This window comes from Ptychodera flava, chromosome 21 (genome assembly GCF_041260155.1).
Source record: "Ptychodera flava strain L36383 chromosome 21, AS_Pfla_20210202, whole genome shotgun sequence".
In the NCBI taxonomy this organism is placed as follows: Eukaryota; Metazoa; Hemichordata; class Enteropneusta; family Ptychoderidae; genus Ptychodera; species Ptychodera flava.
Window position 1 is genome coordinate 1,346,330 of NC_091948.1, and position 14,905 is coordinate 1,361,234.

The 14,905-nt window shown below is 35.1% G+C and overlaps 1 protein-coding gene across 3 annotated transcripts in view; it reads right to left on the minus strand.

Annotated features, from left to right (window-relative positions):
- Positions 1 to 14,905, minus strand: part of LOC139121063 (semaphorin-3D-like) — a 138,179-nt gene that overhangs the window by 76,192 nt on the left and 47,082 nt on the right. For all 3 annotated transcript variants that reach the window (XR_011549216.1, XM_070685683.1, XM_070685682.1), the window contains 2 exons: positions 12,112 to 12,251; positions 5,979 to 6,105 (listed from right to left, as the gene is read on the minus strand). The gene's annotated coding sequence lies outside the window, so the exon portion shown is untranslated. The remainder of the gene's footprint in view (positions 1 to 5,978; positions 6,106 to 12,111; positions 12,252 to 14,905) is intronic.

The following is a 14,905-nucleotide window of genomic DNA, read 5'->3' on the forward strand; positions in this document are numbered from 1 at the left end:
ATGACATTTGGTCAAAAAATTTCTCTCCTAAAGTTATCCCTATATACCAAAAATCAGACATCCAGCTCTATTGGCTTGCTCAGAATGAGATATGTTCATAATTATTAAGGTACAGTATCTGGTGTCATAAGGTGTCCAATCATACCAAATATGAAGGGTGTAGCACTAGTGGTCATAAGGTCTTCCATCATACCATACATGAAAGGTGCAGTGTAGCACTTGTGGTTCCTGAGTTACGGACAAATATGTATATTTGAGGTCTAAGGTCACCGAGGTCACATGACATTTTGTCAAAAAATTGCATTGCTAAGTTATCCCTATATACCAAAAATCAGACCTCTAGCTCTATTGGCTCGCTAAAAATTAGATATGCACATAATTAATGAGGTACAATATGTGGCGTCATAAGGTGTCCCATCATACCATATATGAAGGGTGGTAGCACTTGTGGTTACTGAGTTATGGACAAATATGTATATTTGAGATCAAAGATCATCAAGGTCACATGACATTTTGTCAAAATATCCGAGATATCTGCGTGAACAGATGGACTCACGGATGGACGAACAGACAGACATGACCCAATTTATAAGCCCACTGGACTTCATCCGTGGGGACTAAAAATTGTGTCACTGCATCCTTTTTGCAATATGAATACGATGAGAAACTAAGTTTTTATTTTTCGTGGCCTTATACATGGGAGTCTATGGAGATCTGCCTTATACATGGGAGTCTATGGACGTGTAAACTAAAACTATGCAAATTTCACCACGATTCGCCCAAATTGGGGAAAGGTCACTCCTATGCACTTCCATACCAAGTTTCAAATCAATCGGACTTGTGGTTTCAGAGAAGATTTTTTGACCAAAAATGGGAGAAAATTACAAAAAAATTCATGAAAAATAGCAAGTCCAAGATACTGACCCAAGATGTGCACAATCATTTCATGTCAGCCCAAAGTACTTACATGCTAATTTTTCATGTAATCTGCTCAGTGGTTATTGAGTTTTTTCAATTTTGACTGTTTTTACATTTTTTCACTTAATTTGCATATTTCTGGCAATGACAACTTCATTTGAACAAAATCTCATCTACAGCCCATCAACCATGTACACACCAAATATCAAGATGAAATGTTCAGCGGTTTTGGAGTTTTTGATGTTGACGGACAGACATACAGACATACATACATACAGACATTTCCCTAGCCTATAAGAATAGCTTCCATTGCCATATATACATATGGCTATGGGAGCTAAAAATAATGCACTTGTTTGTCACGTTTTTACTGTGCGTATCCCTCACTACAGTAAGTTTGGATTAACATTGCCCTTTGCAAACCAGTGAGCTGTATTTTTCTAGTGACCTAGCTGGTCTTGTATTTTGTGTGCAAACTCAGTAGAGCTAAAACGAACAACTTAGAGGGTCAGATCCCTTGTTTTGAATTGAATACGGAGACGAGTTTTTCCGATGTCAGATTTGCTCCAGTTGCTTTTTTTCAGTCATTTTAGAATGGGGAAAAAAACAAACAGAAAGGCTGGTTGTCACCGACCATTAATTTTAGGTTTATTTGCCCTGAAAAATGAGTCAGTGTCTGTTCACTGAATTCAAAAATCGGGCCCATTGACACCACAGCTTGCTTCCATGCTTGTGCAGTCTGCATTGAACACGTTTCTGTGACAGTATAGTCCAATTTTTTGTGTCAATTTTACTATCAGAATTATTTTCAGAGTGTTATGGACATTCATATGATGCACAAAAACTTTAGTTTGTCTCCTTTTCTCAATCGTACAGAGATGACGTGACACAGAAATCTTATCGGACTAGGGCAATGAACTTTTGTGAACGTAACTCTCAACTGGCTGATAGGCTTTCAGATGCAAAATCGTGTAAGGAAATTTACGTGTGGTATTGTTTCAACAGCTTTTTATTGAAATAGTTCAAAAAGTATCAAAATCGAACTAAAATTAGTTTCATGCGTTTCATGTGTTTTTCATATTATTATTTTTACTTCAGGGTTTATGAAGCTCTAAAAAGTCTAGGATCGGGGGGATAAAATTAAGGTAGGTCGGGTAATCGGAACAGCACATTTTTTTTTTTTGCCTAAATCAAATGAAAGGTATTTGCATGTAGAATACGAAATGGATATCGAAGGAGATACTTAAATTGGTTTCACTGAAATATTTCATATTTATAGTGAAAAAAGTTCTTTTTCCCGTTTGAATAACAGTATTTTAAAAAATTAACAGCAGTATCAATGCAACCACATGCATTATGATTTGCAATAATTGCATAGAACATGGAGAACAAACAGCTGAAATGAGTTCTAAAAATGAATATTTTGTTTGTATATTGTATGTTTCAAAACATACAAATACCTCTTCTTGTCCGAAATATTATCCTATACTGATGTCTAGTTTTTATAGGTCAGAGAGTGTTTCTCCAAACATGCCTTTTGTTTGGAGTATAATATACCCATTCACAACATATGAAAACCTTTTAACGTTACTCAAGGATACCAACATTTTCTTGTAATGTTGTAACCAAGGCAACAGCACTAAACTATATATATATATATATATATATATATATATATATATATATACAAAAACACAAAATGTATATATATATATATATATATATATATATATATATATATATATATATATATATATATATATATATATATATATATATATATATATATATATATATATATATACCGGTATATTATGAGGTTATCCCTCAATATCACCTCTTGGTAGGGTCGTATTGCTGTGAGTGCGGTTGTGGCACAGGGCGTGGCAGGAATTATTAGTGTAGAAAATATGAATATGATCAATAAATGTCTTGTATTAAACTATTTTTCCTTATACAAGCCTTACCTGTGTCTAGTGTGTGCCTATTACTTTGCGCTAGCTATCTCTGTATAGTATTTCAAAGAAACAGTCTTATCTGTTAATTACCCTCCCTAATCCCCTTCATTAATTTGTTCTGTGGATCACCAACGCTGTGTCTTATCGCCATCACCAAATTACTCGTTAGCAGCTCATAAGGTAGTAGACGGAAAGGGGTGAAACTTTCAGGGTCCGTGGCTAGAGGATGGGAGTAAAGAACCCGCACACTTAATTCATGCATGTATGCATGGATAAACATGAATTAACAACGTACACTATTAGGTATGCACGAACGCCATTATGTGATCTTCTAAGTAGTACAGCAGACACGATGTCTGCTTTGAATTTTCGTGTCTAGTAATGGGTACGAACATATTGGAGTCTGGAAGAAATATTTTGTCCGCTGATGTCCTATAAAATCGAGGCCAAATGAATTACTTTCCTTATCATTGTGGGAGAAAATCAAGTGATTATGAAGCGTACAGGTTGCTATGTTACCTGCAAGACTAGACTGGCCCTGGGTCGTTTAGCCATACGCTGTAGCATGTCTTTTCAAACTCCATTCCACGATCTATGCGACATGTGATCGGCAGATCAAATTAATGAAGGGGATTAGGGAGGGTAATTAACAGATATAGACTGTTTTTCTTTGAAATGACATACTGTCTGATGTTACCAATTTCACATTGGCCAGAACTTTTATTGGCTATTGTATGTGAAAGTCTGTTGTATCTTTGATGTATGTTGGTTATTTCTTCATGATTTGTTTGAGAAAATAGTCAATGAATTATGATATGTGAAAGGTTGGACTGCATCATCACTTATAATTGGGCGTCCTACGAACTTATTTCCTGCTGGGCGTCATTTTATGTATTTTTGGAATAAGGTACGAACTTGAAAGTGGTGTTAGTATTTTACCGTTAACTGGAATACTCGCCATTCCTAATCAACACTTTATATAAAACAGCCAAACATACTATACACTGACAATATACACAATGTCATACACAAAACGCAAACGAAGATATGAACGATGTGTTGAGTTGCTTTCCCTTTATTACATACCAATAAATACGATAAAATGAAATATGGTGCCTTCGTCTACATGTTCCACATAACTGAACTGAAACGATCGATGTAACACAGATATGATAACAAGTTATTATCCATCAAAACAAGATTTCTAAAGAAATTCAAACTAAAATGACATCAATAATGCAAAAGGGCTATTCAACACACATCTATTTACACACGATTAGAGGTAATTTGGACTTGGATGGTGAAGAAATGTTGGTTTAATCTGCAAATGTAAGCTCATCTGCTTTTCTTTTTACCTGTTTTTATGAATAATTTGTAATATTGCAACACTCAGCTATAGGGCAGGAAACATGTTCAAGAAATTTGAAAAACATGACGAGTCAATTATCCCAAATTAGTCCCAATTGTGTTTTATGTTCTTGTTGATCAGTTATATATATGGGAATTAGACAGGAAAAGGTTCCAGTATGCGTATCCAAAACAAACAAAAGTCAATTGCAAAACATAGCTGAGATATTCATGCTCCATAATCTGGGCATTATTTGTATTTACTGCACAATTTTATGAATACTAAAAAAAGGTCAAGATATTTGCGATTGAAATAAAAATACTGCATAAAATATTTTAGATACGTGTTTGAAATTCATAGTTCTATTCTACATGCCAATATCACTCGATAGTTTAAAAGCAAGCGAAGAGTACTCAACAATGGATTTTTATAATTTTTTATTGGACTCATGCAAATTAGGTACATGTGTGCATTATGCAAACTAAAGAGTTACGGCTCTATTTGGCAGCTGCATATCGTCGATTTTCGTGAAGCAGAGGTAATAGGCTTTCAATGACGTATTATGTGGCTGTATGATGTGGCTGTATGTGTTAAAATTATTAAAATATCGTCATTCAAAAGGGGAAAATATATTTTTTCGATACAATTATAAAAAAATCAACAAAATCATTTTAATATCTCTTTGGATACATACTTTGTATTCTACATGCAAATACGTTTCATTTGATATATCACTCAATAGTTTAAAGTATGTTTAGAGTAGTTGATAAATTTCTAATTCTATATCTCATTTCTGTAATTTGCGTACACATTTGAATTATGCAAATTAGGGGCTACGGCCGAACTTGACAGCTCAAAATTGTCAGATATTAAGCTTTCAATGACGTTTGTTGTGGCTGTATGATGTGGCTGTATGTGTTAAAATTTTTAAAATATTGTTATTGAAATGGGGAAAATACTTTCTCCATATAAATATGATAATATTTCAGCAAAATTAATTCAAATATCTCTTTGGATATCAAAGTTGTATTCTACATGCAAATACCTTTCATTTGATACATCACTCAATAATTTAAAAGGATGTTTAGAGTAGTTAACAGTAAATTTCTAATTTTATATCGCATTTATGCAAATTGGATACCCATGTGAATTATTCAAATTAGGGACTATGGCCCTACTTGACAGCTCAAATTGTCCATTTTCATAAAGCAGAGATAATAAGCTTTCTAATGACGTATGATGTGGCTGTATGATGCGGCTGCATGTGTTAAAATTTTCAAAATATTGTTATTCAAAAGGGGAAATAAATAATTTTTCAAAATAAATATATTTAAGTGAAATCACTTTAAATATCTGTTTGTATATCCATGTTGAATTTTACATACAAATGCCTTTCATTTGATATATCACTCGATAGTTTAAAAGTATGTTTAGAGTAGTTAACAGTAATTTCTAATTTTATATCGCATTTATGCAAATTGGGTACCCGTGTGAATTATGCAAATTAGGGGTATGGCCCCACTTGGCAGCTCCACATCGTCATTTCTTGAAGTAGAGATAATAAGCTTTCAAATGACATATGATGTGGCCGTTTGTAAGGTGGGTACATTAAGTGTGAAAAATAGGCGAGTCTGCCGCTCGCCTAGAAAGACAACTTCCATAGCTTCCAACTCATTATGTAACATATGACACACAGTGAGAAAGAAATTTAAGCCAGCAACCACATGTGTACGTAGCATTGTATTTGTACTCACCTAGCACATCGTAGAACTGTTGATATTCTGTGTATGGGTCTCCATTTGTCACAGAGCAATCCAGTCTTGCTTTCAGAAAACTGGACCATCTGGCATTCAGTACATTGACATTTCCTCCTTCGTCTTTCTGTTGAAAATGTGAAATATTATATCACACACTGACCATACTGTAGGTGCAGTAGGTACATTCATTATACTGCAATTGATACATTTCGCATATTTTACAGGAACTATGGACAGTAAGAAACACTAGGTCTTGTGTTTATCAACATATTTATATACCAAACAGCTTTGCTTCACTTTAGCATGATACAAACACAGGGCAAGAAAATTTTTATAACTCATAGCACACATGTTGAACTCAAGCTACAGTTGCCTTAACTGCATACATAATACTCAGGGCTGTCAATGCTTTTCAGTATAGACTGGTACGAGTGAAAGAACAGGAGGGTACAACCTTGTGCGGAGCTAAGCAAGGCATGCGCCCAAGCGCACATGGGGGAAGGCCAGGAGGGGGGTGTCCCCACTCCTGAAGCTGAGGCTTTTCTAATTATTCATCTTAAATCAGTGGCCTGTGGTGGCACTTTTGAGGGCAATTTACTGTCAATTTTAAAATAACTGAAGTATCAAAAGTAACATGAAATTGGATCTTGTGCAATAAAGTATGAAAGACAAACAGAAGTATTACAGAGTTAATATCTTTATTGATACACCAGGTTATTATTATTTGCATACAAATTTTGTTTAAATTACAACGGCTTAATAAAGATCATAATCTGAACCATAATCAGAATCACTGGAGTACTCATCTAAGCCCAAGGCTTGTATGGCAGTACCAGCTGACAAAACCTCAATATTGTGCGAGTCTCAGGCTGATGAAACAGTAGCTTCAGAAACTACATCTGCAAAAACTATTTCTTCAGATGAAGCTTCAGAAACTACACCTGCAGAAACTATTGCTTAAAAATACCGTCAATGACGCTGTACCTTCTCTAATGTGTGGCCAGTCAGGTAATTGGTTGTTGGCATGGAGTTGTTGGTAAATAGTTGATGATGTAGGGGCATGAGGTGGGATATGGACCCAAGAACCCAAAAGATGATTAAATATATCAATCAAAAAAATTCTAAGCTACAGTATAAACTGCCTAAAGATAGTTCAATGTGGAAAAAAGTTAAATAATTAAGAAATAAGAATTAACAGTCCAAAATAGTAATGACGCACTTCCCTACTGACCTGAGTGCATGTGAAATACACAACCTGGCATCTATAAATTAAATGTACCGGTATACCAAGTGATCATTTTAAGTCACTTTTAACTGTTTTAAATGGATTTTCCAAAGAGATCTGTGGAAATGATGATAACGCTTATCTGGTCTTGTGTTTGTAAAACCTCATGGCTGATAATTGTCATAGTATTGAAAAAAAATTGAAAGTGAAGAAATTACAGTTTTTGATAGGCATATTTTCCTTGAAATACATGACCGTGTAAAGAATATATGCTAAAAGTGTTTAAGAGTAAATTTCTTTTCAAAAAATAATTTAATCTGTGACCAAAGGATTTTCTTCTTTGAGTTTACAAATTCAAACATTGCAATTTGTTCAATCATCTTGTTACCTTCTCGTGTCTATAAAATGACTGAAAAATGAAAAAAATTGGCAGAATTACAGTCTTTGTGATGTAAAATTATGGGTTGACATCACGATAATTGTTAATCTGTTCGAAGTACTAATATACTATAATTTAAAAAAGAAAAGTTCATGCAGAAACGGTAACATATATTGTCAGCAATGTAGTGTTAATTTTGACTTTACATCAAAATATGCCTTTGCTGGATACTAAATATATAGGGTGAAATATTAAAATCAGCCATGTTCAGCAAAATCCACACAACAGCATTGATCCTTTTCTAATTTGATTTGATTTGCTTATGTTATCCTTGTATGACAGTCAGTACAATATGGAACTTGAACACAACACAGTGAATAAGTATGCTGTAAATGAAATGGTGTGGCTGCATCCACATGCAGCAATAGGAGTGTCTTTGTCTCTCACCCCTCATTTCCAACCTCTCCCATCCCTGAAAAAATAGTTTGGTCTTATATTTATAATGTTAATAATTTCTGTATTTGTTAAAATGTGCGCATCTCAAAAACTTTTGATCATAAACATTTTCATTGTTTTTTATAGCTGACCAGTCAGTTAACCTGTTTTTTTTTGAATATTTGCGCATTTTTCCTCAGTTTTTGACATTTTCAGAATACCTTCTTATTCAATTTGTCATTTTCTAAAAGTTAAAATGCTCCTTTGTGTGGTCAAGCTTTCCACAAGCATCAAATGTGGTACTTCATATAGGAAGGTCTGCCTCTAGAGGGCGGGCATCATGAACAGTGTTTGTTAGTTATTTCCTCCACATAAACTTCTGATTGTACTGTAAACATTGAACATGGCCGACGTCCGATTTTCCTGTCTAAAACTTTCACTCATTTTCGTTCATATGACTCTGAAACTCCAGGAAACGATTGGGAAGAAAGGGTTATCTTGAAATATTGAGGTACTTGCCGATATTTTGCAAAATTAAATGAGACAAGCGACCTAGCGGCCGATATAGCTCCGCTGTGTTTATGTAGAGAATAACTATTTTTTACACATGTTGATGAAGAAGGTGGAAATCTTTGATAGCTCAATGCAGTGGCCAGAAAAAAGTGGCTAAAATAAGATGCAAAAATACACAATTGAAGATTTCATCATACTTTGAACATATCACATCGGATCATCCCTAAGAACATGTCAACCAAAGCTATCTGATGAGTAGTTTTTGAGAATAAAATTTTCTGACCAAAAATGGCAACAATTGCCCCTAAAATAAAAATTGCAGATTTCATCATAATTTCAAAAGATCAAATTTAGTTCATCTATAGAAACCTGTATACCAAATTTCAAAGGTGTTAGACCAGTACTTTTTGAGAAATACATTTTTTGACCAAAAATGGGAAAAATTGCCCCAAAAATTTAAAATTGCAGATTTCATCATAATTTCAACAAATATCATTAAGGTGATCTGTAGAAACCTGTATACCAAATTGCAAAGCTATCAGATGAGTAGTTTTAGAAATACACATTTTTTGACAAAAAATGGCAAAAATTGCCCCAAAAATACAAAATTGCAGATTTAATCATAATTTCAATAAATATCATGTAGTTTATCTGTAGGAACCTGTATACCAAATTTCAAAGCTATCAGATGAATAGTTTTGGAAATACACATTTTTTGACCAAAATGGCAAAAATTGCCCCAAAAATACAAAATTTCAGATTTCATCAGAAATTCAATATATATTACTCAGTTCATCTATAGAAACATGTATTCCAAATTTCAAAACTATTAGACCAGTACTTTTTGAGAAATACATTTTTTGACCAAAAATGGCAAAAATTGCCTTAAAAATGCAAATTTGCATATTTCTGCACAATTTGAACAAATGTGAAATAGATCATCCCTAGGGACATATGTACCAAATATCAAAGCTATCTGACTGGTAGTTTTGAAGAAGAAGATTTTTAAAGATTTTTTTACCAAAAATGACAAAAATTGCCTTAAAAATACAAATATGCAAATTTCACCATGATTTGAACAAATCTGACTGGAGTCACCCTAAGTATACTGCATATCAAATTTCAAAACAATCGGACAAGCGGTTTCAGAGAAGAAGATTTTTTTACCAAAAACACCAAAATTTGCCCCAAAAATACAAATATGCAAATTTCACCACGATTTGAACAAACTTAAGTAAGGTCACCCCAAGTGAACTGCATATAAAATTTCAAAGCAATTGGACTTGCGGTTTCAGAGGAGAAGGCAATTGTTGACGGACGACGACGACGACGACGACGACGGACGACGGACGACGGACGACGGACGACGACGGACGACGACGGAAAATCAACCTATTTGATAAGCTCCGCGTCGCTGACAGCGGAGCTAAAAAAATGCAAAGAAAATGCCGACTGGCTAACACAACGACCGTTTTCAGATTCAGAGGCATCATATGATCATCTGCAGATTATGCAACAGGCCCATATCAAGTGAGGCCATGAGGGGATATCCACGCAACTCAGTACCAAACACTAGCGCACACAGAGTGAGCAAACACAAAGTGAGTACCCCTAACGTCAGCTCAGTAGTCTGTAATAGATTGTAGTCAACTAAGAAACCTTTGAGAAAGGCTTAACACTGGCTATGCCGCTAAGTCCCATTTGATTTTTGTCACAGCTCAAAATCGTCTCCCACACCTCAACCTGAACCATGAACACCCCCACCAGTTTATGATACGACCCATCACAATGGCATGACGTCAACGGATCTTGACAGACGGAAGTATTGACAGACGGAAGTAGTTGACACTAGCATACTCGTTTTCAACTCTAATACCTTCTCTGTCTATAAATAGACACGAGAAGGTAAAAAACAACATCTGCAGAAAGTAATTATGAACAATTGTAATACGTTCCCATTCAAAAACAGCTAATCGTAATTAAAAACAATCTTGTCCCCACTGCAAAACTGATGTCATACCGACAGAATTTTCTAATCTACGTCTGGCTAATACTGCTGAAATTTCAAGACCTCTCCTCAGAGTTACCGGCTATGAATTCCCAGTGTGAAAATTTAATGGGGTAAATACGAGACCATTAGAGAAAATTGGAGTAGACGCTACGTCATACAAATAATTGCATCCTCAAGTTTACATCCGCTAATAAAATTGCGTGGCTTCGTTGTCCGTTGGCCTCTCAATCGACAAGATTGAGAATACGTTGATTTATTTACGTAGTAAATCCTTGCGCGTGAAAGTTAACGATCAAATCTTTTCTCCTGATGAATATTTATTCTGATATCCCTCACAGTAGTCCGAGTCTTGTCAAAACTCATGCCAGCCAAGTGGGTAAGTTCACTACATGCATGATATATCCATATTCAAAACATGGTTTACCGCCGTACGTAAGCGCCGTACGTGAATGATACTGCGAAAGTCAAGCCTAGCTAAATTTTGTGATTGCCTTAAACATTAAAAAATGTTGGTCTTGGTAAATGATTTTGAAGGATCGGAATACCGATATTTGCTTTTGAGAAAAGATTTCGGATGTCGGAAAATATTTATCAAACTTCAATACTCGGGCCTTCGAAACAACCACAGTACACAGCATGCAGCAAATAAGTATACATTTCATGGAACCGTGGCTTGGTGCAAACAAATTCAGTGGCAGTCAAAACTCACTAAAAAAATTACGTCAACCGCCACAAAGTTTTTTTGCGCTGAGTAAATGATTCTTACTCATTGTAAAGAGTGTTCAAGATCTGCAAAACGTAAAACAAATCAAAATTCCAGTCGCTAATACACGTAATGCTACGGCACTTTGCTCAGACGCGGTGTGAAATCTACCATGCTATACCATTGATGGATTAAACCCCCGATCACTGAAATTCCTCAGGAAAATAAAATGATTTATAAATATTGACATTATCTAGTGTAAGCCTTTCGTAAGAGCTAGTGTAAGCCTTTCGGGTTCTGTTTTTGGACTCACAAATCCAATGTGGCTGTCGTTCTTTTCGTAGCCATATCGATCCTGTTCGTCCGAAAACCAATCAGAACACGCAAAGCTTTCCGACAGTACCCGATTGAAAGCAATATTAGGCATTTCCACGCTACTCAGGGAGAGTTTCTTTTGCAGATGCCTTGCAGTTGCATGTTTTCATTTTTGATGCAGATTCAATGGATCCCCCTTGGACAATTGCTAGGATGTGGTTCACGCACTGAACATGAGGTTGCACAGGCTGACAAAAGTGTATTCCTAGTTTTTGCTCCAAATTAGTGGCAGAAATATGAAATAAACTTGTGACAAGGTATGACAATGATCGATTCTTGGTCCATTTCATGTCGTGGTCACAAATGTAACATGTACTATGATATTGTTCTAATGAAAATACCACAAAGTGTTACAATGAAAGTAAGCGCTGCACTCAGTCTTCTGCTTTGCATCAGGTGACACATGATGCTGGAGTCCTTTTGAAAACTTTGCATTGTGGCAAAAGCATATTACCTATATTATTGTAGTCATGTACATTATCATCTTACCTCACAAACCTTGGCAACCCTTGAGTATGTTAATTCCTCAGGGTACTGATTTTCATTTTCATTGGCAGTTTCCCGGAAGAAAAATAACACTTCTTGTGTACCCTCACTCTTCACAGAATATGAAGAGATGAATTCTGCACCTGTGTGGGCAATCAGACCATTGTTTATCACATGCACTTAACTGAATGCCACATACCAGTACTCTGTCATCTTTAAAGCTTCATAGATTATCACTTAATATTATTAGCTTATTTCTTCTTGTTACTTCACACTGGAGTAATGGTTATTAAGCCAAACAGAAAAATATGTGCTGTTCTGATTACCAGACCTACCCCAATTTTATCCCCCGACCCTAGACTTTTAGAGCTTTGTAATCCGGCAGTAAAAGTAACGATATGAAAAAACGTGAAACGCGTGAAATCACGCGAGAACTATGACAAATTGTGCAAATCACATGAGAACTATGACGTCATTCTTATAGCAGGCCTCGTCTCAAACAATATGGCGACTCACGATGCACATAACGTGTACTCAATTTCGTTTCGCAAATGCAATCATGGCAAAGAAAGGTCGATTTTGTCTTCTGTTAAACAGAACGAACATTCAAAGAAATTTTGGAGGAACACCATTTATAGGAAAATGAAAGCAACTTTACACAAGGCATGTCTGAGATATCTGCATGAATGGACGGACGTACGGACGCACGCACGCACGTATGCATGCACGGACGCACGGACATGACCAAACCTATAAGTCCCCCTGGACGGTGTCCGTGGGGACTAACAAAATCCATCTGTGGCTGAATGGATGGACAGACGGACACATACATGCATGCACAGAGAGACCCTGGGTTCCCATCCATGGAGTCCAAAAATTGATGAGCATTTGTATTCCATAGGATACTATACAGTAATTGTGCGTGGTTTGAACATAATTGGTCTGTGCACATCTGAAAAATGGTTCTGGATGGACACACAGACCCACATACACATACAGACTTAACTCAGAATAGTAATTGCATAAAAACTTTGTCCAGCATGGACTAAAAATTAAATAAACTGATTGAGAGTGAACCATTCAGGCTTATTGAGTCTGTCTCTGTCTTTTAATTAACTTAAATAAGAAAAATCTTATAACACATGTCCATGGCTTAGATCCTAGTTACTGTTTGCCTTGAATCTACAATTCAGAACTTTCACCTCTGTAAATGCTCTATTGACGAAATTCTGAAGAAATTGCCCTTTTTTTTTTTTTTTTTTTTTTATTTAAATGTATATTTATTTCGTCTTTCATAAGTCTTGACATTTCATAATGACAAAATTACATTCTTTGAAAAATACTAAGTAGAATATCAATTTTTTGAGCTTGCGCTCTCAGATACAGCTCATTTTTTAACATCATTATTAAAGAAAAAGTTCTGTGAATATTACTGACACGATACTTATAAAGAGACCATTTTGCAACCAAAATAATAAGATTTACAATTTTTTCAATTTTCTTTGTTTTCAAAGTTATTCCTCCTATAACAGTTTCAAACTTTAGAGTAACCCTACTTTCTACAACATCACTTACTATATTTTCTGTCATCTCCCAAATATTTCTGGCCACAATACAATCCCAAAATCTGTGTCTTAGTGTATCTACTTCACGACAATACGTACACAATGGAGCTTCAATTTTTTCCATTGAAATAATCTGAGATTTGTTGGTACTCGTCGTATGGTAAATTTCCAGTGAAAGCTATGTAACTTTGTCTCTGGTGTGACTTTTTTCGCTAATAGCCATACATTTCTTTCATTAAATATACATTTACACTCTCTGTTCCACATTTGAATTGCATTTGTATTCGTTAAGAAGTCTTCTAACAACAATTTATAGACAATTTTTGTTGAAAGTTTTGAAATGTCGATTTCTTCACTTCCCTTACTAAAAATAAAAGTATGCAATATGTGATCTACTACTGGTACAAAAAGTCTGTATAAGGAATTCCACAACAATGTCTTTTTGTTATCTCATTTGCATTTCGATCTCATGTTAAACCATACTTTCAGACAATCGGTATAAAACCCAGACAACATGTTAGTGATCTCATGAGGCAAATTATTAGGATCAATATATGATCTCAATATACTCTCATTGCAATTTGGTTGTAAAAAGAAGGAAAACAGTATTTTCCATGCTGCTTTGTTGTCATCAAAAAATTTTCTAAACCACGTAAATTTTAAAGCAAGTGTAAGCTCGTAGAAGCTTGGAATATTTAACCCTCCCTTTTCTATAGGTGACAATAAAACGCCCTTTTTTATTTTATATTTGGAACAATCGATGAAATCAAAAACTAATTGGTCAACTTTTTTGACAACTTTTGGAGGAACATCTAATACTGCTGCTAAGTATAAAAGATTAGATAAACCAAGACTCTTCGTGATTAAAACTTTACCATGAGGAGTTAAGTTTCTCATTTTCCAGGATTCAAAGTGCTCTCTAATTTTTCGAGCTTTGGCTGCCAATTTGACTCATCGCATTTCTGTTTATTGTACCCAACATATACCCCAAGTACTTTGACAGGTTCAGTTGTCCACTTTAACTTCCCACATACATTCTTTGAATCTTTCAACTCCCCAGCCAAACAGCCTCAGTTTTGTCTTTATTGATTTTTAAACCAGATACTTTCTGAAATTGATTCATGATATCCAAAACTCTATTAATAGATTTCTCGTTTCTGACAAAAACGGTAGTGTCATCTGCTAATTGAGCAATACGAGCTTGTTTTTCTTCTACTTCACTCGGTAATTGA